A 24,435-nucleotide genomic window follows, 5' to 3' on the forward strand; every position below is an offset into this window, starting at 1 on the left:
GAAGAACCCACGATTGAGTCTGGAAAGGAGGCCTCTGACTGGCGATCTTATAGAGAGGTATGCGAGATAGGGATGGTATGGACTCGTTAAATCTGGAATATTACATTAAACAGTGGGAATAGAACAAGGGGACACAGGTTCAGACTTGTAGGTGGTAACTTTAGGACTGACAGCAGGAGGATCTTTCTCACGCAGTGGGGGTAATTGTAACTATGGGCGATGGTGTAAAATGGCCGATATCAAATTGGTCGCTCATTATACACCACGCCTGATTTTTCTTTCCATTGAAGTCAATGGGAAAATAGGACAAGGTGTATAATGGACAGCCAATTCACTATTGCCCAATTTACACCATCGCCCATAGTTACAATTACCCTCAGTAAGTGATCAGCACTTGGGTTGAACTTCCAGGAAGAATTGGTGGAATCATTTACAAACATTGGGCTAGATCTTGACTTTGTGCACTAGTGTAAACCGGCAGCCTGTTTTACATCTCTCCCAATTTTTATTTCCACTGAAGTCAAAACGGGCTGCCGATTCACTATCACCTGTTTTACACTATCGCAGAAAGTCCAAATCCACCTCAATTAGATGCAGGAATGGGGGAGAGGATTGTTCTGGACGGATGAATTAAGATGGGCTGAGTGGCCTTCCTCACCTATGAGTGTTTTGTGATCTTCTTGATACTTCTGAAATATCTCATCAGATTGCTGATCTCTTGGGAGTGACAGGCAGTCAGTCTCCAACCAATGGAGGTGAGAGTATCATGGACGGGAGCACACACTGCCCTTTGACCTGGCATTAGAACAGGGTTATTCCAAGATAACAGTTTTCCCTCTTTCCTCGCAACATCAGTGGTAAGTGTAGAACTGAGCCACAAAGAGACCAGGAAAAAGATCTGATCCCAGATCTGTCAGGGTAAGCTAATCTCCACCAAGGCACGGTAGGGGTGCTACAATCTCTCCCTCTGGATTAGAGGTGGATGGGTGGCAGAAAACCAGGGTTTATGCTCCTATTTCTTCTTCGGTGCTGGACGTTATGCAGGTGCACTCCAGGTATGGATGGGATCGAGTTTAGCTGTAATGTGCCCCACGACTGAATAGCCTGCTGACTCAATTATGAGTTCAACACATGAAGGCCACTCAGGTGAAGTACTGAGGGGTCACCAGCGCACATGTAAAGTTGACAATCCTTCAGGATTGTCCCGGAGTCTCCAGGAATTAGAGATTCATCTCCTGGGTACTGCTGCAACCAACCCAGGAGAAAAATCATCGGGCCATTAAAAAATTGTGTATTTTTTTATTTTCTTTGGGCACTTAGTTATAAAAATATTGAAGGTGGGGGAAATAAGTATTTTTGACTGGGCAAGACGGATGGAGGTGGGTGGTCATGTGATGAAACTGCTAGCAATATGTACACCCAGTGGTGCCCCTGTACATCGATGCTGAGCTGCACAGCATTCTCAGCTTCCATTGCAAACATGACAGAAAATGGCTGACAAAGAGGGTATGGTGACATTAATTCATTCTGTTGGAGGGGAGGATACAGAGAATGACTGCATTTGTCACCAGTAATAAAAGGCAAAGTGAATCACTACAGGTTATCTGGTCACTATTTTGTTGCTGTCTGTGGGACATTGCTGTGCGCAAATTGACTGCCACGTTTCCTACTTTACAACAAAAAAGTAATTAGTTGGCTGCAAAGCGCTTTGGGATTTCCTGAGTTTTTGAAAGGCACTATATAAATGTGAGTCTTTCTCTTTCTTAAACCAAAAAGAAGGGGAATTGGGCCCATTTCTGTGACTTGGACTGCAACAGACACGTTCAAGCAAATATGATTAACCTCCCCTTCCCACACTTAGCCGTTGCATTTAGCGTGAACTCCCCAGCTGTATGTAATACAAATGACACTACACAGGTGCTCAGTGTTGGGGATAATGCTACACTTCAAGTGAGAGAGGCAGTTGGGCAAGTAATTAGCCCTTCAATCATCAAGCACTCTGTATGTATAATACGTTCCATGAAGAACAGTTATAGAAATGGGTTTGAACAGCAACACACAGTTTCTGTGCTGTGGTTGAGGTCAGAGAACTAATTACAGCACAAAAGGTGAACACTAAGCACTGCACTTTAATTATCCCCAGGTCTCCTATTCCAGCATGGAATTTGCATTCGCCTGCACTATAATCAGCAATAGATAATGAAGTGGGTGAAACCATTTTGCTGTTAAAAACGATGTAGGAACACAGGAGCATATTGTTATTACCTGCTGGCCAGCTTGATTTTGATTAACTCCTAGCAATTTATAAACATGACTGCTGTGTTGAAATTTAAGGACAAGACATGTTTTATCTCTCTCAATGCATGGGGAAGGTGAGAGATTAAGTTGGTCACTCTTACACATGGAGTTGAATGGAACGTCAAGGTAAAGCAAGGACGTCACAATACTGCATGGGCAAAGCTATGCCAAAGATACAAAGGGCTGGGGAAAGATCAGCGCTCCACAAAAAAGGTTTTTTTCGCCTTTCTTTCATCCACTCGCTTACACCTCCATCACTCAGGCCTCAGTTCATACAGCAGATTAATTCACGACTCCAATACGCTAATCTTCTGCCAAAACGAAAGCAGATTTGCCACGTTTTATCAGGGATTTTTCTTTCCGGGTGGGGGCCATTACAACAAACAACTTTACATACAATCGTACTGCCCAGAACGGGCCATCCTGCCCATCGTGCCTGTGCTGCTCTTTGAAAGAGTTATCCAATTAGTCCCACTCCCTTGTCCTTTCCCCATAACTCTGCAAATATTTCTTTTTCAACTATGCATCGAATCATAGGACTGGATTTTCAGCTTGTTTGCACCCCAGAGGGGCGGTAAATGATGTTTGTGGGCATTATGCTGGGCGTTCAGGTTTTAGCGCCCAGCCGGTAAATTAAGCTCCTGTTTTGCGGCGTGCAGAAACTTGCCGTCCTGCCCTCCAGTTTCACTGAGGTCATGACGTCAATCGTCGTGCAATGCTGCGCTAGCGCCCCTGATGAAAAATTTGGCCCCAACGCCTCATTTAACGCCCGCCCCAGGAAATGTCTGAAAAACCAGGAATTCCCAGGCTGCAGCAGGCAGTATTGGTGGTGTTTTTAAATACATGGATGAAGATCCTACATCGCAACTCACATTGACTGCAACGGTTGGGCATAGAACGCTGCGTGAATCTCACACTTGCAAACGGCACTTTTATCTGCCATTATAGTGTCCTTACAATGTCAGTGAGAGAATTTAATAGGGGTATTACTAGTTCGCCAGTGTATCATGCTGGTTGCCAGTTCCAAGCGGCATCAAGCTAGAAGAAGGGCTCTTGACCATGTCGGGCCACAGATGAGGAGAGGCCAAAGACGTCTTGGGAGGAGAGCTTATCCCCCACGGGTTTACAGGCACCAACACTCAGACCTCCATCTCTCTGAGGAACAGTGTGTGAGAAGGCTGCGCTTCAGAAAGGAAGTGCTGACAGAGGTATGCCATCTCCTACAGGCAGACCAATGCCTTGTCCGCTCTGAAGGCAGCCTTCAATATCCCCCTCAACAGGTCTCCAAGGACACTGTGCTGTGCTGCATGCTGCATGCTGCACAACCTGGCACTCATCAGAGGCCAGGCATTGCCAGTGGGGATTGCAGGCCCAGGAGGAGAAGGACGATGAAGTCAAGCCAGGAGAGGCACCGATTTCACAGCCATCACAACCACGGGGGAGGCAGCATGGAGATGCTGCCGGAGCATGAGCCACATGTCGCCAGCTCATAATGGAGAGGCTTGCACGAATGGAGGAAGCTGAGGGATGCATCTAATATGGGCCGCTATGTGCCACCATAAAGGCACATCTATGCTGAGCTTGGCTATGATACACAAGACAATGATACAGCGTCAAAGGCTCAAAGTTATCATTTAATGAACAAAAGTATCAAACATGACTCCCCAAACAAACGCAACAAATAAATGAACAAACAATTTCAAAAGATGCTATAAAACAGCAAAAGATGCTCTAAAGCGATACTTTAAACCATCAAAATAAAACTATACAATAAGCAGCGTCCTGCTGCAAATGACTCAGGTTAAAGTAAATAATACCAAAATAACTATCTATAGGAGCACTCATTACATGTGAACGCATTTGCACTTGGTTGTGCGACCCCTTATTGGGACTTGGCCTGTGCTTTCCCACCCCATACCCTTTACCCCCCCCTCCCATGCCTGCTGCTCCTCCTCAATGAGGTCTCAGTGCCTGCAGCAAGGCTGCTTGAGGGCTGCTGTGTTACATAAGAACATAAGAATTAGGAACAGGAGTAGGCCATCTAGCCCCTCGAGCTTGCTCCGCCATTCAACAAGATCATGGCTGATCTGGCCGTGGACTCAGCTCCACTTACCCGCCCGCTCCCCATAACCCTTAATTCCCTTATTGGTTAAAAATCTATCTATCTGTGACTTGAATACATTCAATGAGCTAGCCTCAACTGCTTCCTTGGGCAGAGAATTCCACAGATTCACAACCCTCTGGGAGAAGAAATTCCTTCTCAACTCGGTTTTAAATTGGCTCCCCCGTATTTTGAGGCTGTGCCCCCTAGTTCTAGTCTCCCTGACCAGTGGAAACAACCTCTCTGCCTCTATCTTGTCTATCCCTTTCATTATTTTAAATGTTTCTATAAGATCACCCCTCATCCTTCTGAACTCCAATGAGTAAAGACCCAGTCTACTCAATCTATCATCATAAGTTCACCCCCTCATCTCCGGAATCAGCCGAGTGAATCGTCTCTGTACCCCCTCCAAAGCTAATATAGCCTTCCTTAAGTAAGGTGACCAAAACTGCATGCAGTACTCCAGGTGCGGCCTCACCAATACCTGTACAGTTGCAGAAGGACCTCCCTGCTTTTGTACTCCATCCCTCTCGCAATGAAGGTCACATTCCATTCGCCTTCCTGATTACCTGCTGCACCTGCAAACTAACTTTTTGGGATTCATGCACAAGGTCCTCCCCTTTTATAGGGGGCACTTGGAAAAAAAATTGAATTCTGTGCCAAAAAAAAAAAAATGGCATTGTAAATGTTGGTGTTTCCCCCAGATCGGGGGGCACGGTTTAATGTTTTTTTTCCGTTAACTCCCTAAAAGAGTTTCATGCACAAGGGCCAATGGTGGAGCAGTGGAGGCGTGGCCTATTCAATTGGAGCCCTGCTGCTGAGAGAGGAGCAGCTACCAACCTTAGCTCCTGCCTGGAAGGCCTGGAGAGCCCTGAGAACAGCCCAGGAAGAGAAGGAAGGAAGGGGCTTCACCACCAACTTTCACCCAGAGGGAGAGGAGGAAAAAGCAGAAAACTTTGAACACTTTACCACCATTCTACAAGGAGTTGGAGAGAGGGGGAAAGACCAACAACAAACATCCAGTGTGGAAGGAGGGAGACTACCATTTGGACAGGTGGGTGTGGGTGCATTTCCCAAAAAGACTTTGTTATATCGGTGGGGGGAGGAAAGAAGACCACTGAGGGCTGGGGGTGTGTGTGTGTGGAAGTGTGTGTGGGGGCCTTGCTTACAACTAGGCCCCACACACAATTGAACCCCCACCCTCCCCCAGGAGCTACCAGGCTGAAGATTTTTCTTAATCACACTATTAACATCGTTAGGAGTGTGTGCCTGGTGGCTCGAGCTGCCCCAGGTGAAGACGTCTTCTCCCCTCACCCGAAGACCACCCCAAAGACTATTTGATTTTTGCCATCTGGGGATTGCACCCACCCACAGCTGCAAGGGGAGACCTGCCCTCGCAGTTCCCCCCCCTTCCCACCCCCCATCTCTATCTCTCTCTCTCTGTCTCTCCCCTCTCTCTCTGAGACCCCTTCCTCCTAATTTAAAAAAAAACAGAACAATTGAGACAACTGAGCAGAGGGAGCAAGGCCCCTCCCCAATTGCCAACTAGGGGAGAGGTGTATCTCGTTAAGAGCTCCTCTGCTCAGTCAATATACGAGGCCAATAAAGACCATTAAGGCCTGTGACTTTGGGGTGGGTGTAGCCCTTAAAGGGATCCCGTGATGGCGACCCCATCCACGCCGGTGGCAGGGCCAGCAAGGACATATGCGCAGGTGGCAACCGCTTCCACGGCACCTCCTGCGCCACCCGCTGCCCTGCCACCATTCAGACTTATAACCAGGAAACACGGGGTCAAGAGCTACACTCACCCCACAATGAGCATCGAGGAGTGTGTGCGGGCGATGGCTGGGGTAGTCGGCCCCTCGGCCATTGTCGCAGCCTCCAAGATGTCTGGGAAGGCTGTGTTCTTCCTGGGGTCGGAGCGGGCGGTGTCCCTGGCCCTTGAAAAGGGGCTCACGGTGGGCGGGACGTTCCTGCCGGTGGATCCTCTCGAGGCCACCGCGCAGAGGGTCATCGTGTCGAACCTCCCGCCCTTTGTTCCCGCTGAGCTCCTCCTCCCTCACCCACAACAACTGGGGAAGGTAAGGTCAGGGTTCAACCCCATACCGCTCGGCCTCAGGGAGAACAGCCTGCGCCACGTGTTCTCCTTCCGCCGCCAGCTCTTTGTCCGGCTGGCGCGGGAGGACACGACGGAGGGTAGTTTTAATGTGGTGCACGAGGGGACTGCCTACCGCGTCTTCTGGACGTCGGACGGCGTGCGGTGCCATGCCTGTAGGGAGGTGGGGCATGTTCGTAAGAACTGCCCCGCCTCCAAGGCCGCCAAACCACCGAAGGCGGCCAAGGCTGGCGCCGCCGCCACCCCTCCCCCTAGTTGCGTCCGCGTGCCGGGAGCCGTAGGTGCGCGGGCATCGTCGGAGGCCTTTGTTTTCAGGGCCTCCGGCGGGGGGGAGGGAGAGTGTCCGAACGGAAAGAAGGCGCGGAACAAGGAGAAACATCTAGAGGCGGGTCCCCTCAGTGCGCCAGAAGGATTGACCACCGCGCTCGGCCCAACCCAGCCACCGGCGAGCGCGGGGTGCCCTGAGCCCGTGCCCGAGCCCTTGACCAATACCGCAGAGGGGCCCGGGCGCGGGCAAAAAAAGGAAAAAGGGGGGGCGGAGCGGGAGGCCTCGGCAGACATGGAGGTCTCCCTGCCTCAGCGCACCTCCAGCAACAAAAGGAGGCGCCGCTCCGTTGAGGCGGAGGGGGAACAACATCCCTCCGCGGAGGAGTCGGTGCCCACCACGTGTCCCGCATCCCCCACCAGCGCCCCCAAGCAGCGCCGTAGGCGGGAGGAGTCTGTCCCCGGGGAGGGTGAGACAGTCGAGGCTGCCCAGCCTCTGCCTCCCGGGGATGGCGTGGAAGATCTGCCTGTCGTGGGGGGCTTGGGGACCGCGGAGGAATGCATTGCCGCCGGGCCGGGCGTCCCGGGGACTGAGGCGGGCGGGGCCGAAAAGGCCGAACCTGAGCCCGCCCAGCCAATACCCAACGTCCCCCGGGAGTCGCTCGACCCGGCAGAAAATGAAACAAATGATTTTTATGACACTGTAGATGCTGGGCCGGGGGGTGGCAGCGGGGAGGGGGAGGAACACACACCCTCGCCCCTTGCTTTGGAGCTGGAGCACTTGGGGAGCCTGGGGATTTCCTATGGCCGGGTCTCTCCTTGTTCCCCGGTTCCTGGGGCGGAGGGGGAACCCCTTCCGCTGTCATTTCCCGACCCAGCACCATTTTTAAAAGAGCCCAGTGGGGACTCCTCTGCCGACGATCCTGGGGGTGGGATCGGGGCAGAGCCAGGGCCGGTTGGAGCGGCCGGGTCATTTGCCGTACCTTGTGCGATCGATGGGCCGGCTGCTGGCGGCCACCTCCCGGAGGAGGACGGGGACTCGGTGGGGGACGCGGGTGAAAATCTAGAGACCACCGCCAGCGAGGCGGTGGATCTGCTCGCGGCCGCCACCGAGACCATCCTCATTCCTGCAAAGGAACTCCGGGACTTTTTGGCCCAGAGCCGGGGTCGCTGCAACCAAGCCCGACTGGCCCTGGAAAAATGGTCCGAGCCAGAGCTGATCCAGGGGTCCGTCCGCGCCGCCGTTAAAACCTTGGCAGCGGGCGGGCCCTTGACAAAGGCGCAACACCTTGAGCTGCGCGAGCTCGAGGGACTCCTCGCTGGGCTGCGGAGGGAGTGGAGTTCAACAAAAGACTCCGCTCCCCCCCCCACAATAGGTTAAGGTAGAGGTTGCACTATGTTTTGCCATGAAGATAACCATAGCCAGCCTCAACATCAACGGCGGCAGAGGGGCACGCCGTAGATTTGACAATTTTTCGCACCTGCGGGAGGGGAAATATGCGGTGTGCTTCCTGCAAGAAACCCACACCGTTCCGGGAGACGAAGCCACGTGGCTCCTGGAATGGCAAGGAGAGGTCCGCATGAGCCACCTCACCGCCATTTCTAGTGGGGTGGCCATCTTGCTGGGCCCGCATTTTCAGCCGGAGATCTTGGGGGTCGCGGAGCCCGTGCCAGGCCGCTTGCTGCACGTAACGGTTCGCCTGGGGGACGTGCCGCTCCATCTCGTGAACGTGTACGCCCCTCAGCCCGGCCCGCAGCAAACGCGCTTCTTTGAAGAGGTGTCCGCTCTTCTTGGCTCCGTCGACGTCGGCGACTGCATTGTCCTCGGGGGGGATTTTAACTGCACCCTCGAGGCGAGGGACCGCTCCGGTGCCCCGCAGTGCATGACGGCGATGGAGAAGTTGAGGGACCTGGTCGGGTCCTTCGACTTGGTGGACGTCTGGCGAAATCTCCACCCCGACTCCAGCGCCTTTACTTGGGTGAGGCCTGGAGTAGGATGGTCCAGAGTCGACCGCCTTTACGTGTCTCGGGCGTACGTTTCCTGCGTCCCGGCGGCCTCCATGCGGCCGGTGCCGTGTTCAGACCACCACCTGGTGTGGGCGGAGCTCGCTTCGCTCCGCGCGAGGACGGGGTCCGCGTACTGGCACTTTAACAACCGGCTGCTGGAGGACGTGCGGTTCCAGGACTCGTTCCGTCGATTCTGGTCCGACTGGAGAAGGAAGCAGGGGGGCTTCCCCTCCTTGAGGCTATGGTGGGACGTGGGCAAGGCTCACGTCCGCGTCTTCTGTCAAGAGTACGCGAGGGGGTCGACCAAGAGGAGGGCGGCCAGAGTCGGGCGCCTAGAAAAAGAGGTGCTCGACCTGGAGTCCCGTCTCGGTCAAGTCGTCCAGGACCCGGCCCTGCGGACGGTGTACGAAGCGAAGAAGGCCGCGCTGAAGGACCTGCAGCTCGTCGGGTCCCGAGGCGCGTTCGTGAGGTCGCGGATCCGGTTCCTGCGGGATCTGGACCGCGGCTCCTCCTTCTTCTACTCGCTGGAAAAAAGGCAGAGTGTCCGTAAGCAGCTCTTGACGCTGCTGGCCGACGACAGCTCTCTCGTCTCGGATCCGGAGGGCGTCAACAACAGGGTCCGTGAATATTACGGGGCTCTGTTCTCTCCGGATCCGTCCAGTGAGGAAGCGCGTAGAGTTTTGTGAGAGGACCTGCCAAAGGTCAGCCCGGAGGGCGCCGAAAATCTGGAAGCTCCGCTAAGCCTGGCGGAGCTGACCGGTGCCCTCGACCGGCTCTCGAGGGGAAAATCCCCGGGGCTGGACGGGCTGACCGTGGAGTTCCACACGGCGTTCTGGGACGTCCTGGGGAGCGACTACGCGCGGGTCCTGGGGGAAAGTCTGGCGACCGGGGAGATGCCCCTCTCTTGGCGCAGGGCAGTCATCGTCCTGCTGCCTAAGAAGGGCGATCTCCGCCTCCTTAAGAACTGGCGCCCGGTCTCCCTCCTCAGCACGGACTACAAAATCTTCGCCAGGGCGATGTCTGCTCGCCTTGGTGCCGTGCTGGACCACATGATCCACCCCGACCAGTCCTACACGGTCCCGGGCCGGACAATCCACGATAACATCCATCTGGTCCGGGACCTCATCCATTGTTCCCAGGAGGCTGGTCTGTCGGTCGCCTTCCTATCCCTCGACCAAGAGAAGGCGTTCGACAGGGTGGATCACGACTATCTGCTCGGAACTCTGCGCGCTTTTGGGTTCGGGACGCATTTCGTCGCCCGGATCCGACTTTTGTACGCCGCCGCGGAGTGTCTGATTAAGGTTAACGGGTCCTTGACGGCGCCCCTTCGCTTTAGGAGAGGGGTGCGCCAGGGATGCCCCATGTCCGGCCAGTTATACGCCATTTGCGTGGAGCCTTTCCTGCGCCTCTTGCGGACGAGGTTGACGGGACTGGCTCTGCAAGGGCCGGGCGTGGAGGTCGTCCTCTCGGCTTACGCCGATGACGTACTCCTCGCGGTTGTGGATCCCGCTGAGCTGCGGAGGATGCGAGAGTGCCAGGAGATTTACTCGGCCGCGTCCTCCGCCAGGATCAACTGGGAGAAATGTTCCGGACTCCTGGTGGGTCAGTGGCGGGTGGACTCCCTGCCGGAGGAGCTCAGGCCTTTTGCCTGGAGCACGACCCATCTCCTCTATCTGGGAGTCTACCTTAGCCCCGACGAGGGAGCCTGGCCGGCGAACTGGCAGGAGCTGGAGGCCAAGGTCGCCACTCGCCTAGGGCGCTGGACAGGACTGCTCCGAGTGCTGTCCTACAGGGGTCGAGTGCTAGTCATAAACCAGCTGGTGGCCGCAATGTTGTGGTACCGGCTGGTCACTTTGACACCTCCCCCTGCGTTTGTCGCCAAGATACAGAAGAAGCTGGTGGACTTCTTTTGGAACAACAGGAAGCACTGGGTCTCTGCTGCGGTCTTGAGTCTCCCGCTTGAGGAGGGCGGTCAGTTGTTGGTGTGTGTCAGCGCCCAGCTCGCGACTTTCCGTCTTCAGACCCTGCAGAGATACCTTTACGTCGAGCCCCCTCCTAGGTGGTGTGCTCTGGCGACGTATTTCTTCCGCCAGCAGCGCAACCTCAATTACGACACGCAGCTCCTGTTTGTGAACTTGGGGGGTGTCAGGACCGCCCTCCGGGAGCTGCCTGTCTTTTACAGGGAACTCATCAGGGTCTGGAACAAAGTCTCCACCAAGCGCAGCTCTCCGCCGGCTGGAGTGGCGGCCGTCCTGCAGGAGCCGCTGCTCGGGAATCCATACCTCCATGACCGAGGTTTTATGTGGCGGTCGGAAGAGAGGGCTGTGGCTGGTGAGGTGACCAGGGTCAGGGACCTGCTCGATGGTGGAGGAGCGGGCTGGATGGCGCCAGACACGCTGGCGCGGCGCCTAAATTCAGCCGACGTCCGCCACGCGGCCGAAGCCATCGAGTCGCTAAAAACAGCTTTGAGCCCTGACTCTGTTAGGTGCATCGAGGAGGCTCAGACACGTGGGGAGATCCCGTCCGAACTGACCCCCGTCCGGACGGAATTCCTCATCGGCGCCAAACCCCGGAACCTCCCTCGGGGGCCGGCGCCTCACAACTTGAGCCGCCTCGGGGAAATCCCCTCCGTGCCTTTCAGTTCCGCACGGAGGGGTTTCCTGTACGGGCTGCTCCTGCACACTCTCAACTTTGCCATCCTCGCCGGCCGTCCGGACACGCCATGGCGTACCATCTTGCCATCCGGAGGAGGCGGGGGTCCCCGATGGAGGGCACTCTACGCAGGGGTCCTCCCACTATTCATCGGGGACTTGGCCTGGAGGGTGGTGCACGGAGCAGTGCCGTGCAACAAATTTTTAAGCCGGTTCACGGACTCCCAGGCCGCCTGCAATTTCTGCGGTCTGGAAGAGTCCGTGTTCCATGTTTTTATGGAATGCACAAGGTTGCAGCCCCTGTTTTATTATTTAAAGGGGCTGCTCCTGAAATTCTGGCTGCACTTCAGTCCCACTCTCCTGATCTTTGGGCACCCTGTGCGGAGGGGAGCGGGTAGGTCCAAAGGCCTCCTCGTAGGACTGCTCCTGGGCACGGCCAAGAGTGCCATCAGCCGGTCCAGGCAGCGGGCGGTCGAGGGGGTCGTTCAACCTGACTGCCTGCCTCTTTTCCGCTCTTACATCCGGTCCAGGGTGTCCTTGGAGATGGAGCACGCGGTGTCCACCGGTACGCTCGCGGCCTTCCGCGAGAGGTGGGCACCGGAGGGACTGGAGTGCATCATCACGCCCGGCAACCAAATTTTAATTTGATTTTACGTTTTAAAGTTTAATTTGTTTTAATTGCAGGTGCTTTTAGTGTCCTCCTTCCCTTTTATAGGGGGCACTGGGGAAAAATTGTGATTTTAGTGCCCCCAAAAAAAAACAAAAACAAAAACAAAAAAAAAACCAAAAAAAAGGGGAAAAAAAAAAAGGGCCTTGTAAATGTCTGGTGTGTCACCCAGGTCAGGTGGCACGGTTTAATGTTTTTTGTTTTGCAGATGAACTCCAAAAAGAGTTTCATGCACAAGGTCCTCCCCTTTTATAGGGGGCACTTGGAAAAAAAATTGAATTCTGTGCCAAAAAAAAAAAAATGGCATTGTAAATGTTGGTGTTTCCCCCAGATCGGGGGGCACGGTTTAATGTTTTTTTTCCGTTAACTCCCTAAAAGAGTTTCATGCACAAGGGCCAATGGTGGAGCAGTGGAGGCGTGGCCTATTCAATTGGAGCTGTGCTGCTGTGAGGGAAGGAGCTACCTGCTTTGCTCCTGGCTGGGCTTGTGAATCAGCCCAGGAAGAGAAGGAAAGAAGGAAGGGGCTTCACCACCAACTTTCACCCAGAGGGAGAGGAGGAAAAAGCAGAAAACTTGAACAACTTCACCATTTCTACAAAGAGTTGGAGAGAGGGGGAAAGACCAACAACAACATCCAGTGTGGAAGGAGGGAGACTCTACCATTCTACAGGTAGGTGTATTGGTGCAGTCCCTAAAAGACTTTGTTGTATCGGTGGGGGGAGGAAAGAAGATTTTTCGAGGGCCGGAACATCGCGCGGGTTTTGTGTGTGTGGAAGTGTGTGAACAAAGTGAAGCACCTCTCCCCCATTGCCTAGCCTGGGATATCTGGAGCAACCAGGCTGAAGAAACAATTAATCCACCCTAATTAACATCGTTGGGAGTGTGTGCCTGTGTGGCTCCAGCTGCACCAGGTGAAGACATCTTCTCCCCTCACCCGAAGACCACCCCAAAGACTATTTTTGTTTTGCCATCTGGGGATTGCACCCACCCACAGCTGCGAGGGGAGACCTGCCCTCGCAGTTTCCCCGCCTTCCCACACCCCCCGCTCTCTCTTTCTCTGTTACTCTCTGTTTCTCCCCTCTCTCTCTGAGAGCCCTTCCTCCTAATTAAAAAAAAACAATTAAGACACTGAGCAGAGGGAACAAGGCCCCTCCCCAATCGTTAACTAGGAGAGAGGTGTGCCTCTTTCAGAGCTCCCTCTGCTCAAAACACAAACGAGGCCAATAAAGACCATTAAGGCCTGTGACTTTGGGGTGGGTGTGGCCCTTAAAGGGACCCCGTGATGGCGACCCCATCTACGCCGGTGGCAGGGCCAGCTAGGACGTATGCGCAGGCGGCATCCACATCCACGGCACCTCCTGCGCCACCTGCTGCCCTGCCACCATTCAGATTGATTACGAAGAAACACGAGGTCAAGAGCTACACTCATCCCACAATGAGCATCGAGGAGTGTGTGCGGGCGATGGCTGGGGTAGTCGGCCCCTCGGCCATTGTCGCAGCCTCTAAGATGTCTGGGAAGGCTGTGTTCTTCCTGGGGTCGGAGCGGGTGGTGTCCCTGGCCCTTGAAAGGGGGCTCACGGTGGGCGGGACGTTCCTACCGGTGGACCCTCTCGAGGCCACCGCGCAGAGGGTCATCATATCGAACGTCCCGCCCTTTGTTCCCGCTGAGCTCCTCCTCCCTCACCTACACCAACTGGGGGAGGTAAGGTCAAGGATTAACCCCATACCGCTCGGCCTCAGGGAGAGCAGCCTGCGCCACGTGTTCTCCTTCCGCCGCCAGCTCTTTGTCCGGCTGGCGCGGGAGGAGACGACGGAAGGGCATTTTAATGTGGTGCACGAGGGGACTGCCTACCGCGTCTTCTGGACGTCGGACGGCGTGCGGTGCCATGCCTGTAGGGAGGTGGGGCACATTCGCAAGAACTGCCCCGCCTCCAAGGCCGCCAAACCACCGAAGGCGGCCAAGGCTGGCGCCGCCGCCACCCCTCCCCCTAGTTGCATCCGCGTGCCGGGAGCCGTAGGTGCGCGGGCATCGTCGGAGGTCTTTGTTTTCACGGCCTCCGGCGGGGGGGAGGGAGAGCGTCCGACCGGAAAGAAGGCGCGGAACAAGACGAAACATCGAGAGGTGGGTCCCCTCGGTGCGCCAAACAACTTGTTTACCGCGCTCGGCCCAACCCAGTCACCGGCGAGCGCGGGGTGCCCTGAGCCTGTGCCCGGGCCCTTGAACAACACCACAGAGGGGCCCGGGCGCGGGCAAGAAAAGGAAAAGGGGGGGGTGGAGCGGGAGGCCTCGGCAGACATGGGGATCTCCCTGCCTCCGCGCACCCCCAGGAAAAAAAGGAGGCGCCGCTCCAATGAGGTTGAGGGGGAACAACATCCCTCCGCGGAGGAGTCGGTACCCGCCGCGTGTCCCGCGTCCCCCACCGGCGCCCCCAAACTGCGTCGTAGGCACGAGGAATCTGTCCCCGGGGAGGGTGAGGCAGTCGAGGCTGCCCAGCCGCTGCCTCCCGGGGATGGCGTGAAAGATCTGCCTGTCGTGGGGGGCGTGGGGCCAGCGGAAGAATGCGTAGCCGCCGGGTCGAGCGTCCCGGGGACTGAGGCGGGCGGGCCGAAAAGGCCGAACCTGAGCCCGCCCAGCCAATACCCAACTTCCCCCGAGATTTGCTCGACTCGGCAGAAACTGACACTGCAAACAATTTTAACATACATCAACACGCTGGGCCGGGGGGTGGTGGCGGGGAGGGGGAAGAACAACAACCCTCGCCCCCTACTTTGGAGCTGAGGGACTTGGTGGACCTGGAGAACTTCCTAAACCAGGTCTCTCCGTGTTCCCCGGCTCCTGGGGCGGAGGAGGAACCCCTTCCGCTGTCGCTTCCCGACCCAGCACCAATTTTAAAAGAGCCCAGTGGGGACTCCTCTGCCGACGATCCTGGGGGTGGGATCAGGGCAGAGCCAGGGCCTGATGGAGCGGCCGGGCCGTTTGCCGTACCTCGTGCGGTCGACGGGCCGGCTGCTAGCGGCGACCTCCCGGAGGGGGACGGGGACTCAGTGGAGGACGCGGGAGAAGATCTAGAGTCCACCGCCAGGGACGTGGTGGATCTGCTCGCGTCCGCCGCTGAGACCCTCCTCATTCCTGCAAAGGAACTCCGGGACTTTTTGGTCCAGTGCCGGGGTCGCCGCGACCAAGCCCGTCTGGCCCTGGACAGATGGTCTGAGCCGGTGTTGCTCATCCGCTTCCGTCCGCGTCACCGCTAAAAGCATGGCCGCGGGCGGGCCCTTATCAAGGGCGCAAGGCCTTGAGCTGCGCCGGCTCAAAAAGTTCCTCGCTGGGCTGCTGAAGGAGTGGAGGTCAACAAACGACTCCACTCCCCCACCACAATAGGTTAGGTAGAGGTTGCACTATGCTCTAGTCATGAAGATAACCATAGCCAGCCTCAACATCAACGGCAGCAGAGAGGCACACCGTAGATTTAAGAATTTTTCGCTCCTGCGGGAGGGGAAATATGCGGTGTGCTTCCTGCAAGAAACCCACACCGTTCCGGGAGACGAAGCCACGTGGCTCCTGGAATGGCAAGGAGAGGTCCGCATGAGCCACCTCACCGCCATTTCTAGTGGGGTGGCCATCTTGCTGGGCCCGCATTTTCAGCCGGAGATCTTGGGGGTCGAGGAGCCCGTGCCAGGCCGCTTGCTGCACGTAATGGTTCGCCTGGGGGACGTGCCGCTCCATCTCGTGAACGTGTACGCCCCTCAGCCCGGCCCACAGCAAACGCGCTTCTTTGAAGAGGTGTCCGCTCTTCTTGGCTCCATCGACGTCGGCGACTGCATTGTCCTCGGGGGGGATTTTAACTGCACCCTCGAGGCGAGGGACCGCTCCGGTGCCCCGCAGTGCATGACGGCGATGGAGAAGTTGAGGGACCTGGTCGGGTCCTTCGACTTGGTGGACGTCTGGCGAAATCTCCAACCCGACTCCAGCACCTCTACTTGGGTGAGGCCTGGAGTAGGATGGTTCAGAGTCGACCGCCTTTACGTGTCTCGGGCGTACGTTTCCTGCATCCCGGCGGCCTCCATGCGGCCGGTGCCGTGTTCGGACCACCACCTGGTGTGGGCGGAGCTCGCTTCGCTCCACGCGAGGACGGGGTCCGCGTACTGGCACTTTAACAACCGGCTGCTGGAGGACGTGCGGTTCCAGGACTCGTTCCGTCGATTCTGGTCCGACTGGAGAAGGAAGCAGGGGGGCTTCCCCTCCTTGAGGCTATGGTGGGACGTGGGCAAGGCTCACATCCGCGTCTTCTGTCAAGAGTACGCGAGGGGGTCGACCAAGAGGCGGGCAGCCAGGGTCGGGCGCCTAGAAAAAGAGGTGCTCGACCTGGAAGCCCGTCTCGGTCAAGTCGTCGGGGACCCGTCCCTGCGGACGGTGTACGAAGCGAAGAAGGCCGCGCTGAAGGACCTGCAGCTCGTCGGGTCCCGAGGCGCGTTCGTGAGGTCGCGGAACCGTTTCCTGCGGGATCTGGACCGCGGATCCCCCTTCTTCTACTCGCTGGATAAAAGACAGAGTGTCCGTAAGCAGCTCTTGACGCTGCTGGCCGACGACGGCTCTCTCGTCTCGGATCCGGAGAGCGTCAACAACAGGGCCCGTGAATATTACGGGGCTCTGTTCTCTCCGGATCCGTCCAGCGAGGAAGCGCGTAGAGTTTTGTGGGAGGACCTGCCGAAAGTCAGCCCGGAGGGCGGTGAAAATTTGGAAGCTCCGCTAAGCCTGGCGGAGCTGACCGGTGCCCTCGACCGGCTCTCGAGGGGAAAAACCCCGGGCTGGACGGGCTGACCGTGGAGTTCCACACGGCGTTCTGGGACGTCCTGGGGAGCGACTACGCGCGGGTCCTGGGGGAAAGTCTGGCGACCGGGGAGATGCCCCTCTCTTGGCGCAGGGCAGTCATCATCCTGCTGCCTAAGAAGGGCGATCTCCACCTCCTTAAGAACTGGCGCCCGGTCTCCCTCCTCAGCACGGATTACAAAATCTTCGCCAGGGCGATGTCTGCTCGCCTTGGCGCCGTGCTGGACCACATGATCCACCCCGACCAGTCCTACACGGTCCCGGGCCGGACAATCCACGACAACATCCATCTGGTTCGGGACCTCATCCATCATTCCCAGGAGGCTGGTCTGTCGGTCGCCTTCTTATCTCTCGACCAAGAGAAGGCGTTCGACAGGGTGGATCACGACTATCTGCTCGGAACTCTGCGCGCTTTCGGGTTCGGGACGCATTTCGTCGCCCAGATCCGACTTTTGTACGCCGCTGCGGAGTGTCTGATTAAGGTTAACGGGTCCTTGACGGCGCCCCTTCGCTTTAGGAGAGGGGTGCGCCAGGGATGCCCCATGTCCGGCCAGTTATACGCCGTCTGCGTGGAGCCTTTCCTGCGCCTCCTGCGGATGAGGTTGACGGGACTGGCTCTGCAAGGGCCGGGCGTGGAGGTCGTCCTCTCGGCTTACGCCGATGACATGCTCCTCGCGGTAGAGGATCCCGCTGACCTGCGGAGGATGCGTGAGTGCCAGGAGATTTACTCGGCCGCATCCTCCGCCAGAATCAACTGGGAAAAATGTTCCGGACTCCTGGTGGGTCAGTGGCGGGTGGACTCCCTGCCGGAGGAGCTCAGGCCTTTTGCCTGGAGCACGACCCATCTCCTCTATCTGGGAGTCTACCTTAGCCCCGGCGAGGAAGCCTGGCCGGCGAACTGGCAGGAGCTGGAGGCCAAGGTCGCCGCTCGCCTAGGGCGCTGGACAGGACTGCTCCGAGTGCTGTCCTACAGGGGTCAAGCGCTAGTCATAAATCAGCTGGTGGCCGCCATGTTGTGGTACCGGCTGGTCACTTTGACCCCTCCCCCTGCGTTTGTCGCCAAGATACAGAAGAAGCTGGTGGACTTCTTCTGGAACAACAGGAAGCACTGGGTCTCTGCGGCAGTCTTGAGGCTCCCGCTTGGGGAGGGCGGTCAGTCGTTGGTGTGCGTCAGCACCCAGCTCGCGACTTTCCGTCTTCAGACCCTGCAGAGATACCTTTACGTTGAGCTCCCTCCTAGGTGGCGTGCTCTGGCGATGTATTTCTTCCGCCAGCAGCACGGCCTCAACTACGACACGCAGCTCCTGTTTGTGAGTGTGGGGGGAGTCAGGACCGCCCTCCGGGAGCAGCCTGTCCTTTACAAGGAACTCATCAAGGTCTGGAACAAAGTCTCCACCAAGCGCAGCTCTCCACCAGCTGGAGTGGCGGCCGTCCTGCAGGAGCCGCTGCTCGAGAATCCGTACCTCCACGATCGAGGTTTTTTGTGGCGGTCGGACAAGAGGGCTGTGGCTGGTGAGGTGACCAGGGTCAGGGACCTGCTCGATGGCGGAGGAGCGGGCTGGATGGCGCCAGACACGCTGGCGCGGCGCCTAAATTCTGCCAACGTCCGCCACGCGGCCGATGCCATCGAGTCGCTAAAAAGAGCTCTGGGCCCCGACTCCATTCGGTGCATCGAGGAGGCTCAAGCACGTGGGGAGATCCCGTCCGAACTGACCCCCGTCCGGACGGAATTCCTCATCGGCGCCAAACCCCGGAACCTCCCTCGGGGGCCGGCGCCTCACAACTTGAGCCGCCTCGGGGAAATCCCCTCCGTGCCTTTCAGTTCTGCGCGGAGGGGTTTCCTGTACGGGCTGCTCCTGCACACTCGCAACTTTGCCATCCTCGCCGGCCGTCCGGACACGCCATGGCGTACCATCTTGCCGTCCGGAGGAGGCGGAGGGTCCTCGATGGAGGGCACTCTACGCGGGAGTCCTCCCAGTATTTATCGGGGACTTGGCCTGGAGGGTGGTGCACGGAGCAGTGCCGTGCAACAAATTTTTAAGCCGGTTCACGGACTCCCAGGCCGCCTGCAATTTCTGCGGTCTGGAGGAGTCCGTGTTCCATGTTTTTATTGAGTGCACTAGGTTGCAGCCCCTGTTTCATTATCTAAAGGGGCTGCTCCTGAAATTCTGGCTGCACTTCAGTCCCACTCTCCTGATCTTTGGGCACCCTGTGCGGAGGGGAGCGGGTAGGTCCGAGGGCCTCCTCGTAGGACTGCTCCTGGGCACGGCCAAGGGTGCCATCAGCCGGTCCAGGCAGCGGGCGGTCGAGGGGGTCGTTCAACCTGACTGCCTGCCTCTCTTCCGCTCTTACATCCGGTCCAGGGTGTCCTTGGAGATGGAGCACGCGGTGTCCACCGGTACGCTCGCGGCCTTCTGCGAGAGGTGGGCACCGGAGGGACTGGAGTGCATCATCACGCCCGGCAACCAAATTTTAATTTGATTTTACGTTTTGAAGTTTAATTTGTTTTAATTGCCGGTGCTTTTAGTGTCCCCCTCCCCTTTTATAGGGGGTACTTGGAGAAAAATTCAATTCTGTGCAAAAAAAAAAAAAAAAAATTGGCATTGTAAATGTTGGTGTTTCCCCCAGATCGGGGGGCATGGTTTAATGTTTTTTCCGTTAACTCGCTAAAAGAGTTTCATGCACAAGGGCCAATTGTGGAGCAGTGGAGGCGTGGCCTATTCAATTGGAGCTGTGCTGCTTTGAGGGAAGGAGCTACCTGCTTTGCTCCTGCCTGGGAAGGCCTGGAGTGAGCCCTGAGACCAGCCCAGGAAGAGGAGGGAAGGGCTGGCTTGCTACCCATTCAACATCCGGAGGGGAGGTGGAGCGCAGAAAAAAATACCAACTTCATTACTGCTACAGAGAGTTGGAGAGAGTGAAAAAAAAGCAACAACCTGTGTGGAAGGAGGGAGATTCTACAACATTCTACAGGTGGGTGTGGGTGCATTTCCCCGAAAGACATTGTTGTATCGGTGGGGGGAGGGAAGAAGACTTTTCGAGGGCCGGAACATCGCGGGGGTTGTGTGCGTGTGTGGAAGTGTGTGTGGGGGCCTTGCTTACAACTAGGCCCCACACACCATTGAAGAACCCCTCCCCCATTGCCTAGCCTGGGATAGCTGGAGCTACCAGGCTGATAACTATTGATTACCCTGGTTAACATTGTTGGGAGTGTGTGCCTGTGTGGCTCCAGCTGCCCCAGGTGACGACATCTTCTCCCCCCACCCGAAGACCACCCCAAAGACTGTGTTTTGTTTTGCCATCTGGGGAGTGCACCCACCCATTGTTGTGAGGGGAGACCTGCCCTCACAGCCTCCCTCCTTCCCACACCCCCTCTTTCTATCTCTCTCTCTCTGTCTCTCCCCTCTCTCTCTGAGAGCCCTTCCTCCTAATTTAAAAAAAAAACATTAAAAACAACTGAGCAGAGGGAGCAAGGCCCCTCCCCAATTGTCAACTAGGGGAGAGGTGTGCCTCGTTAAGAGCTCCTCTGCTCAGTCTTTTGAAACGAGGCCAATTAAGACCATTAAGGCCTGTGACTTTGGGGTGAGTGTAGCCCTTAAAGGGACCCCGTGATGGCGACCCCATCTACGCCGGTGGCAGGGCCAGCTAGGACATATGCGCAGGCGGCGTCCACATCCACGGCTCCTCCTGCGCCACCTGCTGCCCTGCCACCTTTCAGACTCATTACAAGGAAAATCGGGGTCGAGAGCTACACTCACCCCACAATGAGCATTGAGGAGTGCGTGCGGGCGATGGCTGGGGTAGTCGGCCCCTCGGCCATTGTCACAGCCTCCAAGATGTCTGGGAAGGCCGTGTTCTTCCTGGGGTGGGAGCGGGCGGTGTCCCTGGCCATTGAAAAGGGGCTCACGTTGGGCGGGGCGTTCCTGCCGGTGGACCCACTCGAGGCCACCGTGCAGAGGGTCATTCTATCAAACGTCCCGCCCTTTGTTCCCGCTGAGCTCCTCCTCCCTCACCTACACCAACTGGGTGAGGTAAGGTCGGGGATCAACCCCATACCGCTTGGCCTCAGGGAGAACAGCCTGCGCCATGTGTTCTCCTTCCGCCGCCAGCTCTTTGTCCGGCTGTCGTGGGAAGAGACTACAGAGGGCAATTTTAATGTGGTGCACAAGGGGACTGCCTACCGCGTCTTTTGGACGTCGGACGGCGTGCGGTGCCATGCCTACAGGGAGGTGGGGCACGTTCGCAAGAACTGCCCCACCTCCAAAGCTGCCAAACCACCGAGGGCGGCCAAGGCTGGCGCCGCCGCCACCCCTCCCCTTGTTGCGTCCGCGTGCCGGGAGCCATAGGTGCGCGGGCATCGTCGGGGGCCTTTGTTTTCACGGCCTCCGGCGGGGGGGAGGGAGAGCGTCCGATCAGAAAGAAGGCGCGGAAGAAGGCGAAACATCTAGAGGCGGGTCCCCTCGGTGCGCCAGACAAACTGTTCACCGCGCTCTGCCCAACCACGTCACCGGCGAGCGCGGGGTGCCCTGAGCCCGTGCCCGAGCCCTTGACTAATACCGCAGAGGGGTTCGGGCGCGGGCAAGACAAGAAAAAGGGGGGAGTGGAGCGGGAGGCCTCGGCAGACACGGGTGTCTCCCTGTCTCCGTGCCCCCCCAAGGAAAAAAAGGAGCGCCGCTCCAATGAGGCGGGGGGGAACAACATCCCTCCGCGGAGAAGTCGGTGCCCGCCGCGTGTCCCGCGTCCCCCACCGGCGCCTCCAAACTGCGCCGTAGGCACGAGGAATCTGTCCCCGGGGAGGGTGAGGCAGTCGAGGCTGCCAAGCCGCTGCCTCCCGGGGATGGCGTGAAAGATCTGCCTGTCATGGGGGGCGTGGGGCCAGCGGAAGAATGCGTAGCCGCCGGGTCGAGCGTCCCGGGGACTGAGGCGGGCGGGGCCGAAAAGGCCGAACCTGAGCCCGCCCAGCCAATACCCAACTTCCCCCGGGATTTGCTCGACTCGGCAGAAATACAAAGTATTAGCACTTTTAATGAATCTGTACACGCTGGGCCGGAGGGTGGCGACGGGGAGGGGGAGGAACACCCACCCTCGCCCCCTACTTTGGAGCTGGAGCGCTTGGAGGGCCTGGGGAATTTCTATGGCCGGGTCTCTCCTTGTTCCCCGGTTCCTCGGGCGGAGGAGGAACCCCTTCCGCTGTCGCTTCCCGACACAGCACCAATTCTAAAAGAGCCCAGTGGGGACTCCTCTGCCGACGATCCTGGGGGTGGGATCGGGGCAGAGCCAGGGCCGGATGGAGCGGCCGGGCCGTTTGCTGTACCTCGTGCGGTCGACGGGCCGGCTGCTAGCGGCGACCTCCCGGAGGGGGACGGGGACTCGGTGGAGGACGCGGGTGAAGATCTCGAGGCTATCGACAGTGAGGCGGTGGATCTCCTCGTGCCCGCCGCTGAGTCCCCCCTCATTCCCGTAGAGGATCTCCGGGATTTTTTGGTCGAGAGCCAGGGTCGCCGCAACCGAGCCCATCTGGCCCGGGAAAGATGGTCCGAGCCGGGGCTGCTCATCGCTTCCGTCTGCGTCACCGCTAAAACCATGGCCGCGGGCGGGCCCTTATCAAGGGCGCAAGGCCTTGAGCTGCGCCGGCTCAAAAAGTTCCTCGCTGGGCTGCTGAAGGAGTGGAGGTCAACAAAAGACTCCACTCCCCCGCCACAATAGGTTAAGGTAGAGGTTGCACTATGCTTTTGCCATGAAGATAACCATAGCCAGCTTCAACATCAACGGCGGCAGAGGGGCACGTCGTAGATTTGACAATTTTTCGCTCCTGTGCGAGGGGAAATATGCGGTGTGCTTCCTGCAAGAAACCCACACCGTTCCGGGAGACGAAGCCACGTGGCTCCTGGAATGGCAAGGAGAGGTCCGCATGAGCCACCTCACCGCCACTTCTAGTGGGGTGGCCATCTTGCTGGGCCCGCATTTTCAGCCGGAGATCTTGGGGGTCGAGGAGCCCGTGCCAGGCCGCTTGCTGCACGTAACGGTTCACCTGGGGGACGTGCCACTCCATCTCGTGAACGTGTACGCCCCTCAGCCCGGCCCGCAGCAGGCGTGCTTCTTCGAAGAGGTGTCCGCTCTTCTTGACTCCGTCGACGTCGGCGACTGCATTGTCCTCGGGGAGGATTTTAACTGCACTCTCGAGGCGAGGGACCGCTCCGGTGCCCCGCAGAGCATGACGGTGATGGAGAAGTTGAGGGACCTGGTCAGGTCCTTCGACTTGGTGGACGTCTGGCGAAATCTCCACCCCGACTCCAGCGCCTTTACTTGGGTGAGGCCTGGAGTAGGATGGTCCAGAGTCGACCGCCTTTACGTGTCTCGGGCGTACGTTTCCTGCGTCCCGGCGGCCTCCATGAGGCCGGTGCCGTGTTCGGACCACCACCTGGTGTGGGCGGAGCTCGCTTCGCTCCGCGCGAGGACAGGGTCCGCGTACTGGCACTTTAACAACCGGCTGCTGGAGGACGTGCGGTTCCAGGACTCGTTCCGTCGATTCTGGTCCGACTGGAGAAGGAAGCAGGGGGGCTTCCCCTCCTTGAGGCTATGGTGAGACGTGGGCAAGGCTCACGTCCGCGTCTTCTGTCAAGAGTACGCGAGGGGGTCGACCAAGAGGCGGGCGGCCAGGGTCGGGCGCCTAGAAAAAGAGGTGCTCGACCTGGAGTCCCGTCTCGGTCAAGTCGTCCAGGACCCGGCCCTGCGGACGGTGTACGAAGCGAAGAACGCCGCGCTGAAGGACCTGCAGCTCGTCGGGTCTCGAGGCGCGTTCGTGAGCTCGCGGATCCGTTTCCTGCGGGATCTGGACCGCGGATCCCCCTTCTTCTACTCGCTGGAAAAAAGACAGAGTGTCCGTGAGCAGCTCTTGACGCTGCTGGCCGACGACGGCTCTCTCGTCTCGGATCCGGAGGGCGTCAACAACAGGGCCCGGTAATATTACGGGGCCCTGTTCTCTCCGGAGCCGTCCAGCGATGAAGCACGTAGAGTTTTGTGGGAGGACCTGTCGAAGGTCAGCCCGGAGGGCGCCGAAAATCTAGAAGCTCCGCTAAGCCTGGCGGAGCTGACCGGTGCCCTCGCCCGGCTCTCGAGTGGAAAATCCCCGGGGCTGGACGGGCTGACCGTAGAGTTCCACAGGGCGTTCTGGGACGTCCTGGGGGGCGACTACGCGCGGGTCCTGGGGGAAAGTCTGGCGACCGGGGAGATGCCCCTCTCTTGGCGCAGGGCAGTCATTGTCCTGCTGCCTAAGAAGGGCGATCTCCACCTCCTTAAGAACTGGCGCCCGGTCTCCCTCCTCAGCACGGATTACAAAATCTTCGCCAGGGCGATGTCTGCTCGCCTTGGTGCCGTGCTGGACCACATGATCCACCCCGACCAGTCCTACACGGTCCCGGGCCGGACAATCCACGATAACATCCATCTGGTCCGGAACCTCATCCATTGTTCCCAGGAGGCTGGTCTGTCGGTCGCCTTCCTATC

This window comes from Pristiophorus japonicus, chromosome 5 (assembly GCF_044704955.1).
Source record: "Pristiophorus japonicus isolate sPriJap1 chromosome 5, sPriJap1.hap1, whole genome shotgun sequence".
Lineage (NCBI taxonomy): Eukaryota > Metazoa > Chordata > Chondrichthyes > Pristiophoridae > Pristiophorus > Pristiophorus japonicus.